The sequence below is a fragment of the Mustela nivalis genome (genome assembly GCF_964662115.1).
Source record: "Mustela nivalis genome assembly, chromosome: 8".
In the NCBI taxonomy this organism is placed as follows: Eukaryota; Metazoa; Chordata; class Mammalia; order Carnivora; family Mustelidae; genus Mustela; species Mustela nivalis.
The window spans coordinates 4286151-4306138 of NC_139027.1; positions in this window are offsets into that span (position 1 = coordinate 4286151).

Consider the following 19988-nt stretch of genomic DNA (forward strand, 5'->3'; position numbering starts at 1 on the left):
TTACAGCTCCAGCGTCTGGAGCTTGCGGAGGCCCCCACTCTTGGTTTGAGTGAGAAAACAGGCCATTCATCTATGATGGTTGATTTAACGTGTCGCCACGACAGAGCTAAGGGTCACCCAGATTGCTGGTAAAACATCACTGCTGACGTGTCTGTGGGCGTGTTTCCGGAACAAATCAGCACGGAGTCAGGCCACTGAGCCATGTTCCCCTCACCAATATGGACGGCATCATTCACTCCGCTGAGGGCCTGAGAGAACAAAAAGACAGAGGAAGGTGGGATTCATTTTCTCTGCTTGAGCTGGGGCGTCTGTCTCCCCGTCTTTGAACATGAGTGCTCCGAAGGCAGATTGTAGGACTTCTTGCCTTGGCCTCTCTCAGCATGCGACCCACTTCCTAGAATGAATGGTTTCCCATAGAACTATACCCAGAGATCAGTTTACATCTACAGTTTGTATCTTTGTCTCTACCTCTTTCTTCTGTACCCACAGTGGACAAAGCCAGGGTGGCCATCATTTTCCTGAGCAGGCCATGGGCTTCCTCCTGTGACATCCAGGGCTGCCTGTCCTCCCGGGCTACAGGTCAGGTGTGGGAGACTCAACTGGGGCATGGAGCAGAGCTCTGGGGAGGCCAGGCATGGAGGCACCTTGAGAAACTTGCCAGGAATCACAGATGGAGCACTTCCGTCCCCTGCTGCGGCCTCCTGAACCAGGAGGGGCTCAGGGTCTGGCTTTTCTGAGATTTAGTCCACTTTTTCTGGATCTCAGACCCAAGAGACTTATTTCCGTCCCTGTGGACCACACATGTACTTGACTCTCCGTGACCCACAAACAGAAATTGGGGCTTTTGAAATATCTTCTATGCACGTGTGCAAGGGGATACTAGCTACATGGCCACACCTTGACACCTGGCCTCCCTGTCATCCCGTGGCCTCTGTGGTCGGGTCATACGGCAAGGAAGCAAAAGTCCCAGCAGACCCCTCATTCCGTGTGGTCTCCTCCTCCGACTCTGCACACACTCTTCTTCCTGCCCCTTCTCTCTTAGAAACACAAAGGGCTGGACTCCCACCTCGCAGCTGATGCTCACTTGACAAAGGCTCACTGTAAAATTTCTGTCTTCAGCATTGGCACCTCGATGACAAGACTGGAATTTCAGAAACTTTAACGTTTGTAGACTTTGCTGAGCTAAAACAACAGATTCTTTTTCTTTCTCTCTCTCCAGTCACCTGGGAGGACACCTAGGGAATCTTAGGCCCATGCACTTAAACAACGGTTATGTACAAGCTTCTGGAACAAGACTGACTTTTGGGGAGGACCTGCTTTTAGCTGGCATGAGGTATACGACCCTGAAGTGTGCTTCCCTTTATTTAAAGAAAAGAACCCACTGGGGTTGTAATTACAGGTCACCTGTCAGAAACGTTACGCTTTGCAGGAGTTGGGGGTATACGGGATTAAGGGGTTATCAATTGTACCTTTATGACATTTTGAGAGGCCAAAACTAGAGGAAGGTAATTTATTCAAGACATCCCAGTGTGGAGCTAGTAACTACCACGTATTCTATATCGTTCTCCATGCATACTGGGCATGAGTGAACTCCTTGGACATATTCCACTTCGATTCTAACCAATCACCTACAGTCACCACATCCCTTTCGCAGACAAAGAAGTGGAGTTTTGGAGGTGCCTCTAGCCCTATCCCAGGGTCCCACTGCTGGGACGGCATGACTGAGTGTGGACTTCCTATCACCACTACCTCCTGAGACAAACACACTTGGGCAACTTGGAGACAAGATGTTTTTTATATTCCCCTGGGGTCAAAACCAGCCTATGAAATTCAGGGCGCCAACTTGAGGTTTTTTTTTTTTTTCTTTAATTACAAACTTCAAAAAAATTAGGCTACTGGTGAATGAAAACGAGGCATTTCTGGTACAGTCTATGGTAGGACTGCACCTGTATATTCATTCATTTGTCCTTTTGCTGGTGTCTGATGCCCTTTCTCTGGATAGCTCTCATAATGTGAGATGAGGAAGACACCAGTAACAGGTTCCCGTGGGGGAGAGCCAAGAAGTGAAGGTCATGGTCAGAAGACTTACTTTTCATGCCTTTATACCGTTGGAATTTTTACATGTGTAATTTTTGTTCTGAAAGAAAACGCAGGACACATATGCATTTTCCTCCTATACCTAGGGCAGCAGGGAGTCCCATGATTGGCCTCCAGCTCTCCATGAAGAAACATGCAATTCTTTCATCTTACTGGTTTCTGGGGTTCACTCAGAGCCTGCCTGGTGGTGGATTTGCAGAAGGCTGTGCCCTGTGGAATTAGGGACTGTTCATTTTGGGGGAGGACTGGGTGCACTGGGACTGAGCAGAGGTTGTGTTTTACAAAATCAACTGGCTAGTTTGCAAGGTACGTTTTACAGTGGGTTTCCCTCCACAAAATAGAGAGATGAACTAGAAAGCATCCCAGATGCAGTTTAATAAATCAAAAGGAATACAGTTTTTCAATTTCACAGTGGGACATGAACATTATGCAATTTTGGCAATTCTCAGCTATGAAACCCCTCAGCACCTAAAATACTAGTAGAATTGCCCATGCGGTACTTTCTAGGCTTCCAACGTTGCCCTGGATGCATTTCCTTCCAAACATCCCCTCCGGGTGTTCCCATTGATTTTTGTTGTTGTTGTTTTGTTTTGTTTTGTTTTGTTTTGTTTTTTCGGCTGCCCTTGGGAGGGACAATTATGGGGGCCCGGCAGGTTGGGGTCTGGTGTTGGCTTTCCCAAAGTGGGATGCTTGCCATCTCTCTCTGAATTTCAGGTTTTCTCCTCTGCAATGGGAGAGAAGTGGACAAATCATTCTCTAAGACCACCCCCTCCCACTCCCCACCCCACTGGCTCGCAGGGTTGACCTCTTTGTTCTAGTTCAGAGGAGAGACATGGGGCCAGTCCCCCACTGTGCCTTCTCCCAGCTCCAGGGAAGTCTCACACATGCCTTCCTGCCTCAAGTTTGGCATTTAGGATAAACTCAAATGCGTATGTAATCCGTGATTAGTAAGGCATCTCATTATTGTTGTTGTTATTGATTTTCTAAGTGTGTTCATTACTCAGCTTCTAAATCCATTACAAAGAACAAATACATATTTAAATATTTATTATTATCCGAGATTGTGGTCATACACTTCCTTAAGCTCCCACTTCCATCTGCTCCGTGATTGACTGAACAGATGGGTGTTGCACCCAGTTCTAAAAGCCAGAATACAAAGGCTCTGTGTTTTATACTAAAAGAAACTATGTAGCAAAGGCAGAGGAAGTATACAGTGCTATCACTTCTTCTCTCAAGTCTTTCTTTTATATTTGAACAGGAATTCTGTATGCACAACTACAGGGCATCAAAGAAGCAGGGGGACTATTTATACACAACTACAGGGCATCGAAGAAGCAGGGGGACTATTTGATTATCTAGATCCCTCCTGGACTTCCTTGCCCCCTCTGGCAACAGTGTTTGCCCAGTCTAAAAGTTAGGTTACCACCTTAAACACCTGTGCCTCTTGTCACTCACCTGGGTAACTTAATTATCATATTCTAACCACTTTTAAAACTGCAGTGTGGTTTGACTCTCTTCTCCTCTCGCTATCCCCACTGCTTTTGCCATCTAGTCCAGGCCTTTAGCTCTTCAGTCTACCTTCAAAATGTCTAAGTTTCTATAAAACAAATAGAGGCACGCAGACATGTTCTAGGAGCACAGATGAAGAAAGTGGAAATTCATGGACAACACGTAGTCTTGGGGTGCAGCCTGGCTACCGGGATGGGTGCGAAGTGTGGCCAACCTCTCACACTCTGCGAGGCGGTGGGCTCTATATGCAATGAGCTGGCAGAGAGCATGAGATGGTCATCTCATTGAGATGACAGGAATACCATGATTGCATCTCAGCTGCAGGAAGACCTTTCTGTTGAAGATGCAGAGAAAAGACTGGAGGGGGGCGGTTAGCTACCACCGGGGCTAGGGAGCCTTCCTGGGAGGCTGGACCAGTGAGAGTGAAGGGGGTGAGGGGAGGGGGTCACAGTTATGGTAGAATCACCAGGAAGTTAACAGGGGTGGAATGAAAGCAAGAGAGAAGAGCTAGGCTGATGTCCAGATTTCTCCCATAGATGATGGGGTCCGTACTGGGGCCAGAGCAATGGAAGACCAGACGCAGCAGGAGGAGAAGGAAAACAGAGAGTGATCGCTGTTTTAAGGCTGTTGGGATTACCCACAGGATTATCTGACCAGTAGTGCTTAGTAAGCAATAGATAATTAGTAAAATGTGAGTCTGATTGATTAAGAAGTAGTGGTCTTATCTGGGGCACCTGGGTGGCCAAGTTGGTTGAGCCTCTGACTGAGTTTCAGCTCAGATCATGATCTCAGGGGCATGGAATGGAGCCCTGCATTGGACTTCATACTCAGCAGGGGTTTTCTTCATATTTCCTCTCTCCCTTTCCCTCTGCCCCTCACCACCCCCCTCTCTAAAATAAAATAAAATCTTTAAAAAAGTAGTGGTTTTACCTACTCAAGTTAAAAATATGCATATCTATTACCCAGAAAACTACCTCTATATGTTTAACCCTTGAGAACTTTCATGTGTGCAAGAACAGAAATGTAAGATGTTTACTGAAGCATTCTTTTTTAAAAAAATTTATTTATTTATTTGCCAGAGAGAGGGAGAGCACAAGCAGAGGGAGTGGCAGGCAGAGGGAGACATAGGCTCTTTGCCAAGCAAGCAAGGAGCCTGATGCAAGACTTGATCCAAGGACCTTGGGATCATGACCTGAGCTGAAGGCAGACGCTTAACCAACTGAGTCACCCAGGTGTCCCATTACTAAAGCTTCTTATAGCATAGAAAATTGGAAATAATCTCACTGTTCATGGATCAAGGACTGATAAAGTAAAATGACACCCATTAGTATGATAAAATGCTATATACAATGGAAAGGGCTGCAGTGGGCAGCCGATGCATGTTAGGTCTAAATATTCCCATCCTGGCCAGTTTCAACCAGTGAGCGTGAGCTGGGAGATGGTGCTTTGGCGAGCCAGGCAGCCTGGTCCCGCATGCCCCTGGGAACAGGCTATACCTTCCCATGTTAACACCAATAATCTTGAAAGTATTAATGGGAAGTGAAAAATGCAGGGTATAGTATGATTTTAGGGTTTGGTAACATGTTGGTTAAGAAAAAGCAGAGAAATCAATATTATATATTCTCAAATGATATTATAAATAGACGTATTCTTAATTAAAACAAAATGAGACAGTAAGCAAAATACCCTTGGAAAGAGAAAACTAGATTTCAATATAAATTTCTTCTGAGGGATAGAATTAGGATCAGGAAGTGTATTTTGTGAGATGGAAAGCTTCATCTGAAGTGCTCTAATAGTTTAAAAAAATAAACTTTTGATTATTTTATTTAAATCATTTTTAAAGCAAAGCAAGCACATAAAAAACACCAGACCAAACATATAGGGGGTGTTTATTGCTTTGGCTTCTCAGACTTCTGAGGGGCACAGCACCTTTTTGGCTTCTAGGATTGGAGAGCAGTGATAGGTGGGTGGTCATGGGTGAAAATGCAGGATTAGGGGCTGGGGCCCAGTTTCAGTCGCTCACATTTGAACCTTTGAACAGTGAAATGCTACTGTCTGAACTTCAAGTTCTGGCTATATAGTATGCTCTAATGTCTTTGGGATTTTTTTTTTTTTAATCTACTGTCCAAACCACAGAATCTCTTATTTGCTCAAGAAAATAAGATGAGGGGCAGTTGTTTTCAAAAGTAAAATGTTCTTTCAAAGCAATGGTATTATGGCCTGAATGATTCTGCCCCTCCCCCAACTCATATGTTGGAGCTCTAACCTCCAGGGTGGTGGTTTTCGGAGGTGGGGACTTTGGAAGGTAATAGAGTTTGATGAGGTCTTAAAGGTGGGGATCCCATGATGGGAACATTACAGGAAAAGACCAGAGAAATTGCTTCCTCTCTCTCTTTCTCTCCACCATGTGAGGACACAGCAAGAAGTGGCCAACTACAAGATGGGAGAAGGACTCTCTCTGGAAACTAAGCCTGCCAACACCTTGATCCTGGACATTCAGACTCTAGAACTGTGAAAAATAAATCTCTCTTGTTAAACCCCCCAATCTAGGGCATTTTGTTATAGCAGCCTGGGCTAACCAAGACAAATGGCAAATGTTAAAGAAAGAGGATTGAGAAATGCCCAAACTAACCTCTGAAGACCCAACACAGGTGCCATCTAATTCATGACCTTGGGGGATGTCTTCACAAAGGCCAGCCACGTGGGATAGGAAATGTTGTTTATTCTAGTGGGTACAATGGTTTGTCTCTGAAATATCAATGAAAGTAATTCGATCCTTCCTGTTTCAAAAAGGGGAAGAAAGAAGAGACAGAGGAGAAATATCACCGAGATCTAGGATGTTGGAGCACTCTGGCTAAAGAAAGTTGCTCTGTAGGTTGGCAGATCTGAACATCTCCTTAGGATATAGCTGGACCATCCTCTTGGAGGGGAGGATAAAGCATCAGAGTGGGAGAATGTGTTACTTAGGTATCTCAGCAGTGTCATAGCAGGAATGGGGCTAGACAGCCCCATTACCGGGACTGATTATGGCAGAAGGGCTAGAAAGAAGGAGCTTTGAATTTAAAGAGGAAACATGCTTAAGAAGATATTTCAAAACACATCTCCATCACATGTATACTTTGGCTGGGTGTTCTTTATCGTCAGCTGCCCGTGTCCCCATGACTCAGCTCTCCTGCATACTACTTTCTATTCTGCTGCACAATCATCAAAGCAGTAGGTGGGTGATCCTTGTCTTGAAATACTGCTCCTGCCTCTACATTGCCTTCAAAAGCTTGCTTAGAAGTACGAATTACAGATCTCTCAGTCCTTGGGCAGCTGTCTAACACAGCTGGGGAAAATCAGTGGACTTCCCATCCTTTAGTGTCCCAAGATACTAGATGGATGGAGGCCTGGGACCTCAGACACACTGTCTGTGATGCATGGACCAAACGAAGGGACTCCAGATTTCAAGGCAGAGCTGAGGGCAATGGCCTTTTCAGAGATAAGCAAAATAATTCTTTTGATTCATTATTATTCCTTAGTGTTACAGCATTCCATGGAATCAATAGTTACATGGCATCTATTAAGTGATAAATAAGATACCCTTTTTACTACTGAGAAGAAATCTCTGCAATCGTTATGTTACCATGTAGCCAGAATGGAAAAAAGGCTACAACAAATGAACTTTCGACTTAAACAATTGTAACTGGGGAATTGGGGAAGGCACCTGGGAAGAAGAAGCCATTGGGCAAACAAGATATATAGGATTTCTTCAGGGGAAGTGGAAGGGAAAAGCATCCCAGGGGTTTTAGGTGATGGCCACTTGCCTTAGAGATGAAGCACTCTTCTTGAACTTATACCTGTACGTGGAAGGGACACCGAGAAAAACGCCACTCGGTCCTGTCCACTCCTGTTCAATTCCCAATTCCCAATTGAACCAACAGTTTGGCAAAAGGAAGACAAACAACCAGCTGATTCACCAAATTGTGTTCTATCTTTCAAATTATTGCATTGATATTATGCAGTTTCAGGCGCGTTTTACCTCAAAGCGCTATTGTTTTTTGAGGATCAGGAGATCTCCTTTTGCAGAAATAGTACAAATAAGGTTCTGTTTGTGTGTGTGGGCAGTTCGGGATGTGATACAGAAGCAATACAATGTAGCGAAATTGCCACTCAGAGATGTGCTATGGTTCATTTTAACTGTTTTCAGCAGGGTAGATGGCGCGAAGCGTGGGACTGTCTTTGCAACAGGGCACGCATGGGAGGGTCAGTAACATCGCCGTTTACCTGAACAGATGCCGAAAGCCCCGCGTCGTTCAGAGCTCTTAATCTTTTCCAACTGAGCAAAATGTTCAGCATGAACTTTTAAATATAGTGACACCTCATGTGTCCAATCTGCTGAAATTTGCGGCAGGAAACCAGTAATGGGGAAAGCTGTGAAGGTTTGCAGTGATTAAATGCTGCCAAGAGTCCACATTTCCTTCAGAAACGTAAAGATGGCTGACTTGGCAAGTGACGATCCGATATGATGGGGGTACTTTTTGTAATACGTGATTCTATCTGGATCATTTGGATGGAGAGATCAGAGTTAGGGCTTGGACCTGTGAGGTTTCCAGTGCAAACTGGATTAAAAGGATTTTTTTTTGTATTTCTGATTCAACTCCGTACCGTTGTAATCATTACCTCGCAATATGTGCCCTATTTGAGAATTCTTGACACACCGTCGGATAAAGTCAAAGACTATTTACTGATATGATGGCTAAGGTCTTTCCATTTCCGTCATGCCCATGACCCTTAAGGACGTAACATACTCTCTCTCTCTCTCAGTGTGGTATTTTCCTTGCTCTGTGTGGGGACTGAGGCAAATGAGTGATTATAGTGCTTGCTCACTGGCAGTATTTCGAGAAGGGAAAGCTAACTCCTGCAACCTACATTTATAGCATCTACTCCGAGAATATAGATGCAGAAAGGAATAACGCCCCTTCCTTCATTACTGGCTCAGGGTCGGGGGGAGGGCAGCGATATGGTCAGTTGGAAGGACGAAGGGGGTTGTTGCTGAAGGGCGGTGGTGGCTGCAGTGATCCGGTTATATTTGGGACAATGAGGACATGCGGCAGGAGTGAGGAGGACGGGGGGTCAGGGAAGGATTCCTGATACTGCTGTCCAGGCTGAGTCCCGGGCTCCTGATTCTAATCTGTTGAATCCCTAGGGCCTGGACAGCCTTTCATTAATAATCATCGTTAAAGGAATACGGACATGAAACTGGTTTGTGACCTCACTGCTCTGTAAAGATGTGCATTGTTGATACAATGAGCACACCCTTGGCCACAGACTTGCCTCTCAACCTGCTTGCCCCGACTTCAACTTGACACGTGCCCTGCCCGGCCCGGTTCTCGCCTCTCTGCCCTCCTCCCTACGCGTTCATCTTTCTACTGTGCCTCGGCATAGTCGCCAAGCCCCCTGTCCCCTGCTTCTGGCTTGACCCAGCCTTCCCCGAAGCCACAGCAGGGGTCACTCCCACCGACCTGCCCCTGAGGAGAGGTTGTGGAAAAATACAGGCGGTACGATCCAGCCACCATCAGCAGCGGTTTTTCTCCTTAATAGTTCCGTCAGTTTATCATGGTGGAGATTGTTTCAAGTTTTGCACGATGCTTCCGACCCCCCCTTGCACTTCTGTAAGTGTACCTGCTACTTCCATGTTAAAGCTCAAAACAACCAAGTCTTAAAGCAAGAAGAACCATAGCCAAAGCCAGTGGAAGAGCAACAAATAAGAAGTGGCTCTAATTCCTAGTCCGGAGTTCGCTTGCTCTCTGTCTCTCTCTCTCTCTCTTTTTTTTTTTTTTTTTTTTTTTTTTTGTCGCAGGAGCTTGTCTGCCAGAGCGAATCCAGGTAAAGGACACCATGTGTTGTACTGGGAAAGCCACCTGAAATAAGACTGAATACCCCCGTTTTCCCAAAGGAGGTCCAATCTCTAGCTATACCCTTGGACACGCGATGAGAGGTTAAGGTTTGATTTCAGAGAACCAAATAAAGAGATGCAGAGGGTGATTTTGACATTTTCAAATACATGCTAGAAGGCTTTGACATCTGTGACCTCAATAATTGGAAGGTTTCGCCATGCTGCGAGGGGGGTGGGGGGCCAGCAGGCAGCCCCTGTCAGATACCATGTCAGATTGATAAATGCGTTATCTGGTGCACTGTCAAAATGCACACGCTAGCTGGGCGTGAGCTCTCGCACGCATGCAACACGGGCTACACCATCTGCTCACTCTGGAAGTGTAATCTTGAGCCCATACTCCGTGCCCAAGCCAGGCCCGAGACTTGCCCCAGCACGGAGAGGACTTGCGTGTTTGGAGAGACGCCAGCTCCGATCTTGTGAGCGCAAACCTTGGCCCGCCGGAGGACTTTGGAGAATTGCTCTTATCTGGCGTGGTCTGGGGCTCCGATAAATCACCAGTGTGGTCCCTACCGCACATTCTGGGATTGCTCAAGCCGTGGTTGAGTGCTAATGTTTTTATAATGTGCCGTCTTTGTGACAGATTGGGATGGGAAAGCAGGCTGTTCAATGCCCTTTGTTACTCTTCAAACAAGGTTCTTTTAGAAATCCTCACTCTCATCCAGCCGGGTTGGTGTCTGCGTGGCGGAGCCGGCTGTGACCGGGGCCCGGCAGTCCATCAAGCCCGTTGTGCTCACTGTCAGCTGTGGGGGTCTCCAGCTCCGCATCAGGGGAGGGGAGATCAGGGGCTTGATTAATGTGTAAGCCCTTCAGGTACTCTGTCTTTGTGTCTAAGAAGCACCGGGGCATTGCGGGGATGATGGGGGGAATCCTTGACCGTAATTAGTTGAGGTAGGCTGTCTGACCCGGGCTGAGGGCCATGGGCCTGGAACGGCCCTAAGGTGAGGACACCCCTAGACCTGGCTCCCAAGGTCACTTCTGCCATTTCCTTCTGGGCAACTCCGGGACCGTCACCAAATCTCTAGGCCTTGTGTTTTCCTCAGTGAAAAGGATTTGTTTTTTATTTGTATAATAATGACTATATTATGATTTTGCCTTTTCTAACGTTTGGCTCCTAACTTAGTAAGCATTGACCTTCTTAAGTTCAGCTGCCTTAAAAGCAGAGGGCTTCTGGTAGAAAAGCCATCGTAAAGGAGGTTAGGAGGACAGCCCATCCTACTAGGGGACACGGATTTTATGCAGATAGATGACGTGGGGGCCATTTTTTTATGACCCTAAATATGAATGTAGATAATTATTATTATCATCACCATCATTATTATTGTTAGGTCTTTATGGGGACAACCAAACATGATGATGTCTGTGGCGACAATAGCACGGTTGGAATGACCTAGGACCTGAAAGCCTCTTCTTAGGGACCATCTGCCCACCTTCTGCGGGGAAGCAGTCATCCCGGTTTTAGTATTCTTGATTGAAGGTCGCCCGGATTTAACACTTCAGTGTCAGGCAGCTTACGACCTTGTCACGTAGCTGAAGATGTCCGTGAAGGACCGAGACACTCTGAAGGCGGGTTGCAGGTGTGGGCGAACTTTCTCTGTGAGGGTCCAGATGTGACATGCTGGGCTTCCCAGGCCCTCTGGTCTCTGTCACAACCGCCAAGGTCTACTGTGGTGGCTTGGAAGCTGCCGCAGACCTTCTATACAGCCATGGACACCGCAGCCTTCCAAGGAAACCCTGCTGACCACATTGGGCAGTGGGTTGGATTTGGCCCTCTGGACAGCACTGGCCTCTGGCTACAGCTGTGTGAAACGCTCTCTCCTTGCCTCGCTGGCAGCCTAAGTACAAGCGAAACGGAGGCCATCACTGCTCTCTCCACTTCCCTAGCGGTTTTGCGTTCCTCCCAAACCCTCTCAGAAACTGCAGCAGCCCGTCTCCCTCCGGACCTGAGATGGGCTGCGCGCACATATTTTTCAGGTGATGAGACTCTGACTTGTTTTTGAAACCAAGGGTTATTATTATGGTTTGTTCTAAACCACCCAACAGAAATTAGTGCAAAATACTGTGAAATACAGGCTTCCTGCGGCTCGGGAGGAGAAGAGCTGTGTTCTCATACTGGAGAGAAGAGCATACGGGGAGGGATATATATATGTGTGTATATATATACACGTAGATATAATTTTTTTTTTGTCTTTTTCAGACTAAAGAACAGTATTTATGTTTGTTTTCACGGCATTTGAAGAGATCTGGCCCTCACCTGAATAAGGCGAGGGTCACTCTGAGCTTTTCCCCCCCGAGCAAGACGCTCTTCACCACTGTCTGCCTCAGGCCGTGAGCAGATGTCAGAGCAGCTCCCTGGGCCCAGTCATGGCCGGAGTCGTCCTCTGCACGGTCTGCACCGTGAGGGGACAGAGGCAGCCAGGCTGAGGTCCAGGCCCGTGGGCCCGGGGCCGGTGGTCTGGTTCAGATCCTGGGCTGCTCACGGCTCCTCCCCTGCTCGCCATGGCCCTGCATGTAGCACAGCTCTTCAGGGAGAGGGCGTTGATAAGACACAAGGGAAAGGAAAGCGTCTTCCTGGATCATCAGACAGGCCTGCATTTTGGGGTCTGCAGCAGGCTGCCCTGTGGTACCAGGGCTCCTGTTTTCCCTGCAGGCTCCTGGGGCTGGGCCACGGGCCACGGGCCACGGACCTGCTGGGGGCGGCTTCCTCAGCTCCCTCTCACCTTGGCTGGGCTTGATTCAAAAGCCCAGAGCCCCTCTCTGAGTGGTATCCTGTGCTCTGTTTGCACTGCTGTCCCTTGGGGTCGGGTGGGCAGAGGGGAGGCCGCTGCCTCATTAGGACGCATGCTCCCTGCAGAAGAGGCCACGTGAAGGGTGCTCTTTTCCCAGTGGCAGCCCCTTCACCGGGGTCCGTGGAACAACGTGCTGACATTCTGAGGGGTGGCAGCTGTTTTTGCTGCAAGGACACAATCCCTCTCGCCTTGTGGGATGTGCTGTGTGGGACTGAGCTGGGTCTGGGGGTCTTTGTTCAGGACAGAGTCTTTCTCTGAAGTCGTCTCAGCCTCTTTGCAACTTTCGTGCACAGACTCTTCCCTCTTCTCCACTCTTCAGAGCCTCCAGTGGCTGTGGGACCCCCACTCCCACCATGTGTCCCGCGTGACATACCTTGGGATGGAAACACAGGAATGCAGACAGAAAAGGAGCAGGAGTGCAGCCGCCTCCCAGGCCCTGCCAGAGAGAAGTGGACCTCCAAGCACTCTGAGTGTGATTCCTGCCGGCAGGTAGTAAAGAAGGTTCCAGAAACAGTCACCAATAAGGCTTGAGTCTCACCTGGGACCTCTCGGAGGCCGGGGTCCTCAGGTGTGTTTCCTTGGCTGTCTTCCTGTCTCACATCATTGCTACTGCGCTTTGGAAAAAGGAAACTACAAGGGTGTGTGTGTGTGTGTGAGAGAGAGAGTTGGCCTCACGGGTTCGGATGTGGATGAAGGCGGTGCATGTCTTCCCGGACGGGCCTGTGTGGGGAAGTACACAACTCGCCACAGGAAAGGCAGGTGTCCGTCCTCAGGCCTTTGGTAGGCGATGTCAGCACTTAACATAGAGAGTGTGCTCCGGAATACAACAGTGTAGACAGAAGCTCTGAGCCCTGTGGGGAGGTGGCCTCCATAGCAGCAGGGCCTCACGGCGCCAGTCCCTCCTGCGGCACCCACTGGCTCCGCAAGCTTGGGTGAGCCAACCACTCTGACCCTCTATTTCCTCGTCTGCCCCAATGGTCCTACTATAAATGACACTTTCTCTAAGTTACCGCCCAGCACCACTTTTAGGGTTCAATACAAAAGCACATCTTCACACGGAAAGTGCTTTCCAAGTGCAAGCATCCTTATTACTGGTGATAGAGGAGCCGTGTCTCAACGGCTCAACTTCGCATGGACTATGCAGACACAGAGCAGAGGACAGCCATGAAAGAGCCTCTGCTCTGTTCCCGAGAAGCCTGGGGTCTCCGTGGGGGGACACTGAGCAAATGTCCAGATGGCCACCGAAGTTGCTTCATGAGCTCTACGTCTTCCTCCGCCTCTATTGTACCCACCGTGCGAAGAAAGAGGAAAAAGAGCGTGGGGCACGTTCCAGACACGTTTCAGTCCACATGCGGGCTTTTCCAAGTTAAGCAAGGTGGCTTTGGAAATCCGACCCACCCCTCGGAGGCTCACTTTGCTCAAAGGTCAGTGAAGAGTGACGAGTCAAAGATCACTCGGTCAGCACGCTTGTCAGGAAGGAGCTGACAGCATGACAGCCTAATAACTTCCTAGAATACAGGAGGCACGGTCACTCATGTCCACCCTGGGGCAGGGGTCGGTGAAGATAAAAACCCCTGCACAGAAGTGAGGACCTCCGAACTGTGCTTTGATGTATGCATATAAGTTTGCCAAGCGGGAGAGTGAGGGGGGGGCTTTCTCAGGAGAGAAGCAGGACGTGTGTGGTTGGTGTAGGGCACATGCTGCGTGGGGCATGGGGAAGGGGGTGCACAGAAAACTCCCTGAGGCCAGGTTAGGGATCCCTCACTCTGAGGTCTCAAATCGCTTTGCCTCGACTCTCCTGGCATTCTTCCAGAAAGACATCGGACCGTTTGGGATGATTGATAACAGCTCTGTAAGTGTGCAATTTAACTCTCTTTTCCCTCTCTCGGAGCTTCCTACCTGGAGGAAGTCTTCAAGGGGATGGGGATGACCAGTGTTTATTTTCGGGCTTTGACGGGCCTTAGTACTTCCAGAGGCGAAGTAGTTTGTGGGAGACAAAGCAACTGAAGCTGAGCCAGCCCTGGTCTGGAAAGAGGGGGTCCGCCCAGGCGCAGTGCTGGGTCGGAGGGCTATGACAGGGGAGGAAGAGCAGTGGTGCGTGCGCGTGTGCCTGTGTGTGTGCGTGCTGTGGGCACGTGTGAGTGCGGAGGGCAGGAGGAGCCCGGGGCAGGGAGGTGGGTCCCATCCGGGGAGCTGCTGACGGGTGCTCCTGCAGAGACACAGCGGGAGCGGCTGTCCGCACCGCCCTGCTGGTGCACCGTGCGCAGCCCCTGTGGAGAGCAGGTGCGGGCCGCCAGCCTGCCCGAGAGCTCCGCTGGACTCAGCTGCTCTGGGCTGGCACAGGCGCTCCTGCCATGTTCTTGGGGGACCGATCCCATTAGCTCCGATAAACTCTCCAAGCCAGTGTTGGAAAAAGGACGCTTTCAGAGTTTGGAACGGGTTAGAACACATGCGCCTCCCTGTCCCCCCCATTGCGCCGTGGGGGCGGCGGCGGGGGGAGACGGGGGATGGGAGGTGCAGGTGTTCTCCTGGGGAGGGGCCAGGTCAGAGGGGCGCCACGGGCTTTGCGTGAACCTTAGCTAGGCTGCAGAAAGTGCCTCACACAAACAGCCAAAGAGACACTTGAGTATCTGTGATTTTATGATACAATCCAGAGAGGTGAGTAGAAATTACCATGTTTTCCTTCACCGGGGAAGAAGGCAGTATGAAATGTGAAATAGCCTCAATTAGGCTCTTTTGTCAGGGGTCAGGGACGCTGGATGCCAGTACGTAGTCCCAGGAGACCGGCTTCCTAGAGTCACATCAACCTGATCCAATGGCTGTTTATTGAGAGAGAAATCTATTATTGTGCGTGTCCTAGACAATGGCCAGAGAAGCAGCGGGGGAGGGGGGAGGAGTGCTGTGGGGCACACTGTGCCGATCCTTCCATGTGCCTAGGGACTCAGAGCCAGCCTCAGCCTCTTACCACCATGCCCAGCCCTCCAGGGTCGGCGTTGCTCCCATATCACCCAGCAGGAAACAAAGGCTGAGATCACAACTGATGGAAGGTTCCGGTTCAGAACAGCCGTCTGACTAGCTCCAAGTCTTGTGCTTTCCCCAGTGCATAATACCGTCTCACTGAAAAACAGTATTTAAGGAGGCATGTGTGTGCCTTTCCCAGAGTTCCTCCCACAGCGTCCATGAATGCCTCCAGAATATGGACGAGCAAGATCTCAGTCAGTCTTTGACATCATGCATTCCATACAGGTAATTGAAGATTTACCACTCTAACAGATAAGGATACAGTCATTCACTTGCTAGAACCCGTGGGTCAGATGTAAGTTGGGCCAGAATCCATTTTATTTCTTCTGTGTCTTGCCTTTCATCACCCAAGTTTAAATCCCAGAAGCCACGTACAGAAAAGAGTTTTAACATTCTGGCAAAGAGAATGGCTCCTCTTGTTGGAGCTGTGAAGAGGTTGCTTTTTCTTCTAATACAGAAGATTTATCATTCAATTTGAGTTACAGGGTGAGAAAGTCCAGAATTGCACAATAGAAGGGAATCCTTACTACAGAAGGCATCATTTCAAGCATAGAAGTATGAAGTGTTCTCTTCTTAAAAGTAAAGTTACACTAGATAATCCTATCAGCCAGGGCCATTAGCTGCCTTTTTTTTTTCCAACAAAGAGAAAAAACATCTAGTTTCAAAGAAAAGTAACTCCCATACAACAAAGCATTTATAACCTGTGAAATCATATCTAAAGGCTACACTTTTCTAATTACCTAAAGTCAGATTCCAGATGAATTTATTAAGGCTTTTACTTTTCAATTGTGTGTAAAGATTAAAAGAAAAACATACATTTTAAAGGAAGTTGCTAGAGAGTCTTTGCTGAACTTGGAAAGGCAACGGTCCAATCATAATTCTGTGGACTCTGAGCCTCTCACCCAACTTCCAGCCTATTTATGAAATAAGATAGAAAATCTCCGTAGTGAGAATTTCTAGAGAAAAAGCACAATAGGGGAAGCATATGTCTCTTGGGGTTTGGAGGACAGAGACTCAAGGGTCAGTAGCAGCCATTGGTTTCTAAACCAGAAAGGTCTAGAAGAATAGAGCTAGCTGGATCTCCTGATGGCCGAGCAGCTGGAAGGCTTCTGTGAGAGCACACTGGGTTTTCGGGATCTGGTAGGAAGATTTATGAAGTGTTTCCCTTGGACCAGAATGATCCCCCTAGAAATTAGCTGCACTGGGGACATTCTGTACATTCTTCACCCTGAAAAGTGAGCCCAGCATACGTGGTTTACCCCACACAGGCCCTAAGGAAGAGCGGGACGGGGTCAGATGACGAGCGCATTGCCTGCATGAGGGGACATTTGTGTGGAGGGTCCCTGAGCATCTGGAGGCCCCACAGTTGTGCTCCCTGGGAGGGGCCGGCATGGGGGGATCTGGCTCATAGAAGGATCCCAGGACGGACGCATTGGAGAAGTCAAGGCTGGACGGGGTCTTCTTCCCCACGATCCTGTATAACTGTGTTATACGTGTAATATACAATGGGATTCTCTCACCCTCCTTGTTGTGCTCATTCTGCTAATTTTATATTGTTGAGAAAGTGGGAGTGAGAGAGAGAGAGTGAAAAAGAATGAATACCTCAATTCTGAAGTTTTGATAGCCTTTATAATAAAAATAGTAAATACGTTTCTTAATTGGTTAATCTGACCCATATTTTTGAACGATAAACTTGATCTAGAGCCTACTGTGTGCATGGCACATGGCATTTTCTCCTCTTCTGTTCATGTCACTGCTTCACGTAGGAATCTCATCCCTACTTCACCTGTGATAAAGCTGAGATAACCAGAGAGATACAGGGGCTGTCCTATGAATACAAAGGGGAAGAGTGAAGCTTCCATTTCAGTATTTCTTACTTAAAAACTCCATGCTCTATAGCCCTGTTGCAACTTAGGAACAAATGGACCCCTAGCCAGCGTCCAGCGTAGGGTAGACACTTACCACATATTTATCCAATGAATGAATAAATACAAGAATGAATGAATTTTTGTCAGGTGAGCCACACTCTCCAGTTGCTTATGGGAATAAGTGATGTCACCGTTAGAGTGGACGATGGCATGTCATCAGCCTCAGCTAAGAGAACCAAAGAAACAGAAGAGGAGCTCACATCCAGGAGCTGGATGTGAGGAGGTAGAAACGATTTTCATCACTTCTTTTCTGATCTGTGCCCAGGTGTCAGGTAATTAATGGTCTCTAAGCAGCCCTCCAGGTGCCCCCAAAAGCACACTATGTAGGGGGACCTCACATCAGATTCTTTTGTGGAAGGAAGAAAGAAATCTTCCTCGTTGGTTTTGTTTTTGTTTTTGTTTTTTTCCCCCTAACTCTTTTCTTTCTTGATTTGACCTTATTTTGTGTACCCAAAGGCCGTGTGCTGGGCTCATGCTGCTGAGATGCAAGAGTCAAGGTCTCCACCCGCCAAAGCTCACACAGGCAGGGCAGAGAAACCCGAAGTGCATCTTCTGGGCTCTCACATATCGGCACTTCTCAAAGCAGAGCCTGGGGACTTGCCGCCTTTGCCTTTGTGTTAGCGACACTCCCTCCCTGGCGTGCTCTTTCTTCTTTTTTGGCTCCAAGTAGATGCATGTCTGTGTGTGTGTTTTAAAGTGCAGTGAACTGCACAGTGAAGTTCTTTTTCTCCGCCGGTTTGGTAGGTGTAATATCTCAGCCCACACAGCCCACCTGCTCCATCTCTGTTTCGTCTTTAACAACTGGTGTTTTGAACAGTGGTGCTGACTCCGGGTTAGCTACTGACGCGTGAAACAACCGGATAGAGAGAGGGAGGCGAGCCCCCGGGCCTGAGGCCGGCCGCGCAGAGCCAGCTGTTGAAGCAGAGGCTCCGGGCCCCCTGCCCCGGAGAAGAGAGCGCGCCATGGACCCTGGTGTGGCCGCTGGTGGGAGACAAGTAAACACAGGACGATGGGCGGTGGGGGTGGGGGGGGCAAGGCTGAAGGAAGAGGTATAATGAGGTGAAATCCTTCCCCACGTGCAGGTGTGCGGTTAACATTTTGGTTTAGTTTGTGCATGTTTTCACAGAAAATTTTCCATTGTTCTCCTGCTCCCCAAGAGCCGTGACCTGATGGGACAATGACACATTCCCTGGCTTCTGTGGGACCCACTAGGACACGGTAGGTAGCTCTGAGGACTGAAGGGGGCTCTCATGAGCCTGACAGGTGGGACCTGCTTAAAAACTTAGTGTTTAACCCAGATAGAATCTTGCGAGAATCCCAATCCCAGGGCCATGCTGTTGACTCTAGAAGCTGGTGTTGTGGCTGCCACTTTCTCTCTGGGAAGGAGGAGCTGGTCCCAGTCTGTTGCTGATCCCACTGTATGTCCCAGAGCCCTCATCTCTTCTTCTCTAGATTCATGTCACAGGCTAGTAGGACGGCTGCACGCCCTGCGGTAGCATGAGTGTTGGTCAGGAAGGTTTTGTCTCCTTCCTTCTGTGGACTTCCCAATAATTCTCATTAACCATGCCATTAAGACTTCCCATACTTAAGAGACTTTTGTGGTGTTGGAAGTGACACCTTCTGCTATGGTAGCCTGCAGTGTTCTAGAGGGTCACCCTCTGTCACCCAGGGTCCTCACGTGAAACTGGTGGTGATGGAGAGCCTGTCTCCACAGAGGCGGGAAGAACCACCAATGGGAAGGACGCAGGCACCGGTTACATAAGCCCATCCAGGTTTGTCGGCCTGAGCAACCCACCCCATAGCTTCGGAAAGAGCAGTTACTTGTGTTCTTGGCTCTCCTGAAACCAGGCATGGGCTCCCCATCCACCCCAGTCCCATCCACCGGGGTTTCCTACCATGATCTTCCTGCAACGTTCATTACTGTGGTCTGCTTGTGCTGCCTCCAGCTAAGGTTTAATAATTCTGCAAAAGCTCAGTCATGTCATCTGCGATCAAAGTTCAATGTCCTCCAGGTCAGTTCAGGAGTACATTTTAGAGTATTTTAGGTATTTTGCATATTTAGAGCAGCTGTTGACAAGCTGTGGTCACAGCACCTTATTTTTGTAATAAGGTCGTATGACACCATGACATGCCCATTCATTCACTTAGTGACTCTGGCCGATTTCATGCTGCAAAGACAGAGTTGTGTGGTTGAGGTAGAAAACCTGTGACCCACAGAGCCTTTACTTCCTCCCCCTTGGCAGTAAATATTTGCTAGAAGAATGGTTAGACTCTTCCAAATATGTTGACTTCCTTGGCCAGAATTTCAGGCAGTACTTAATCCAGAGGGTCCAAGGTTGTATCTCCAGAATAGTGGTTAAAATGTAGTTACTTTCTATACTGAGAAAAGAGCTGTCTCCAGGCTCTAGGAGCAGCTAGATTGCTTAGAATCTGAAAGATCAGTACCTGCGTCCTTCATCCTGAGGCTTGAGTTTCTGTGTATCTGTCATGCCTTTCCAATGGGGATCAGCATCGCACTGACCTCTTGGGGCAGTGCTTGAGAGCTCTGGACAATTCCTTTTGCCTGGGACCCTCCATCAGGTCTGAGCTTAGGGGTCACACCCCTGGGAGGATCCTTTGAGTCCCAGATAAAACAAGGTCTCCGGATTACTTCTCATTCTCATCCTTCATGTCCCCATGGGCGGCCCTGGGTCACTGGTAACTTCTCCC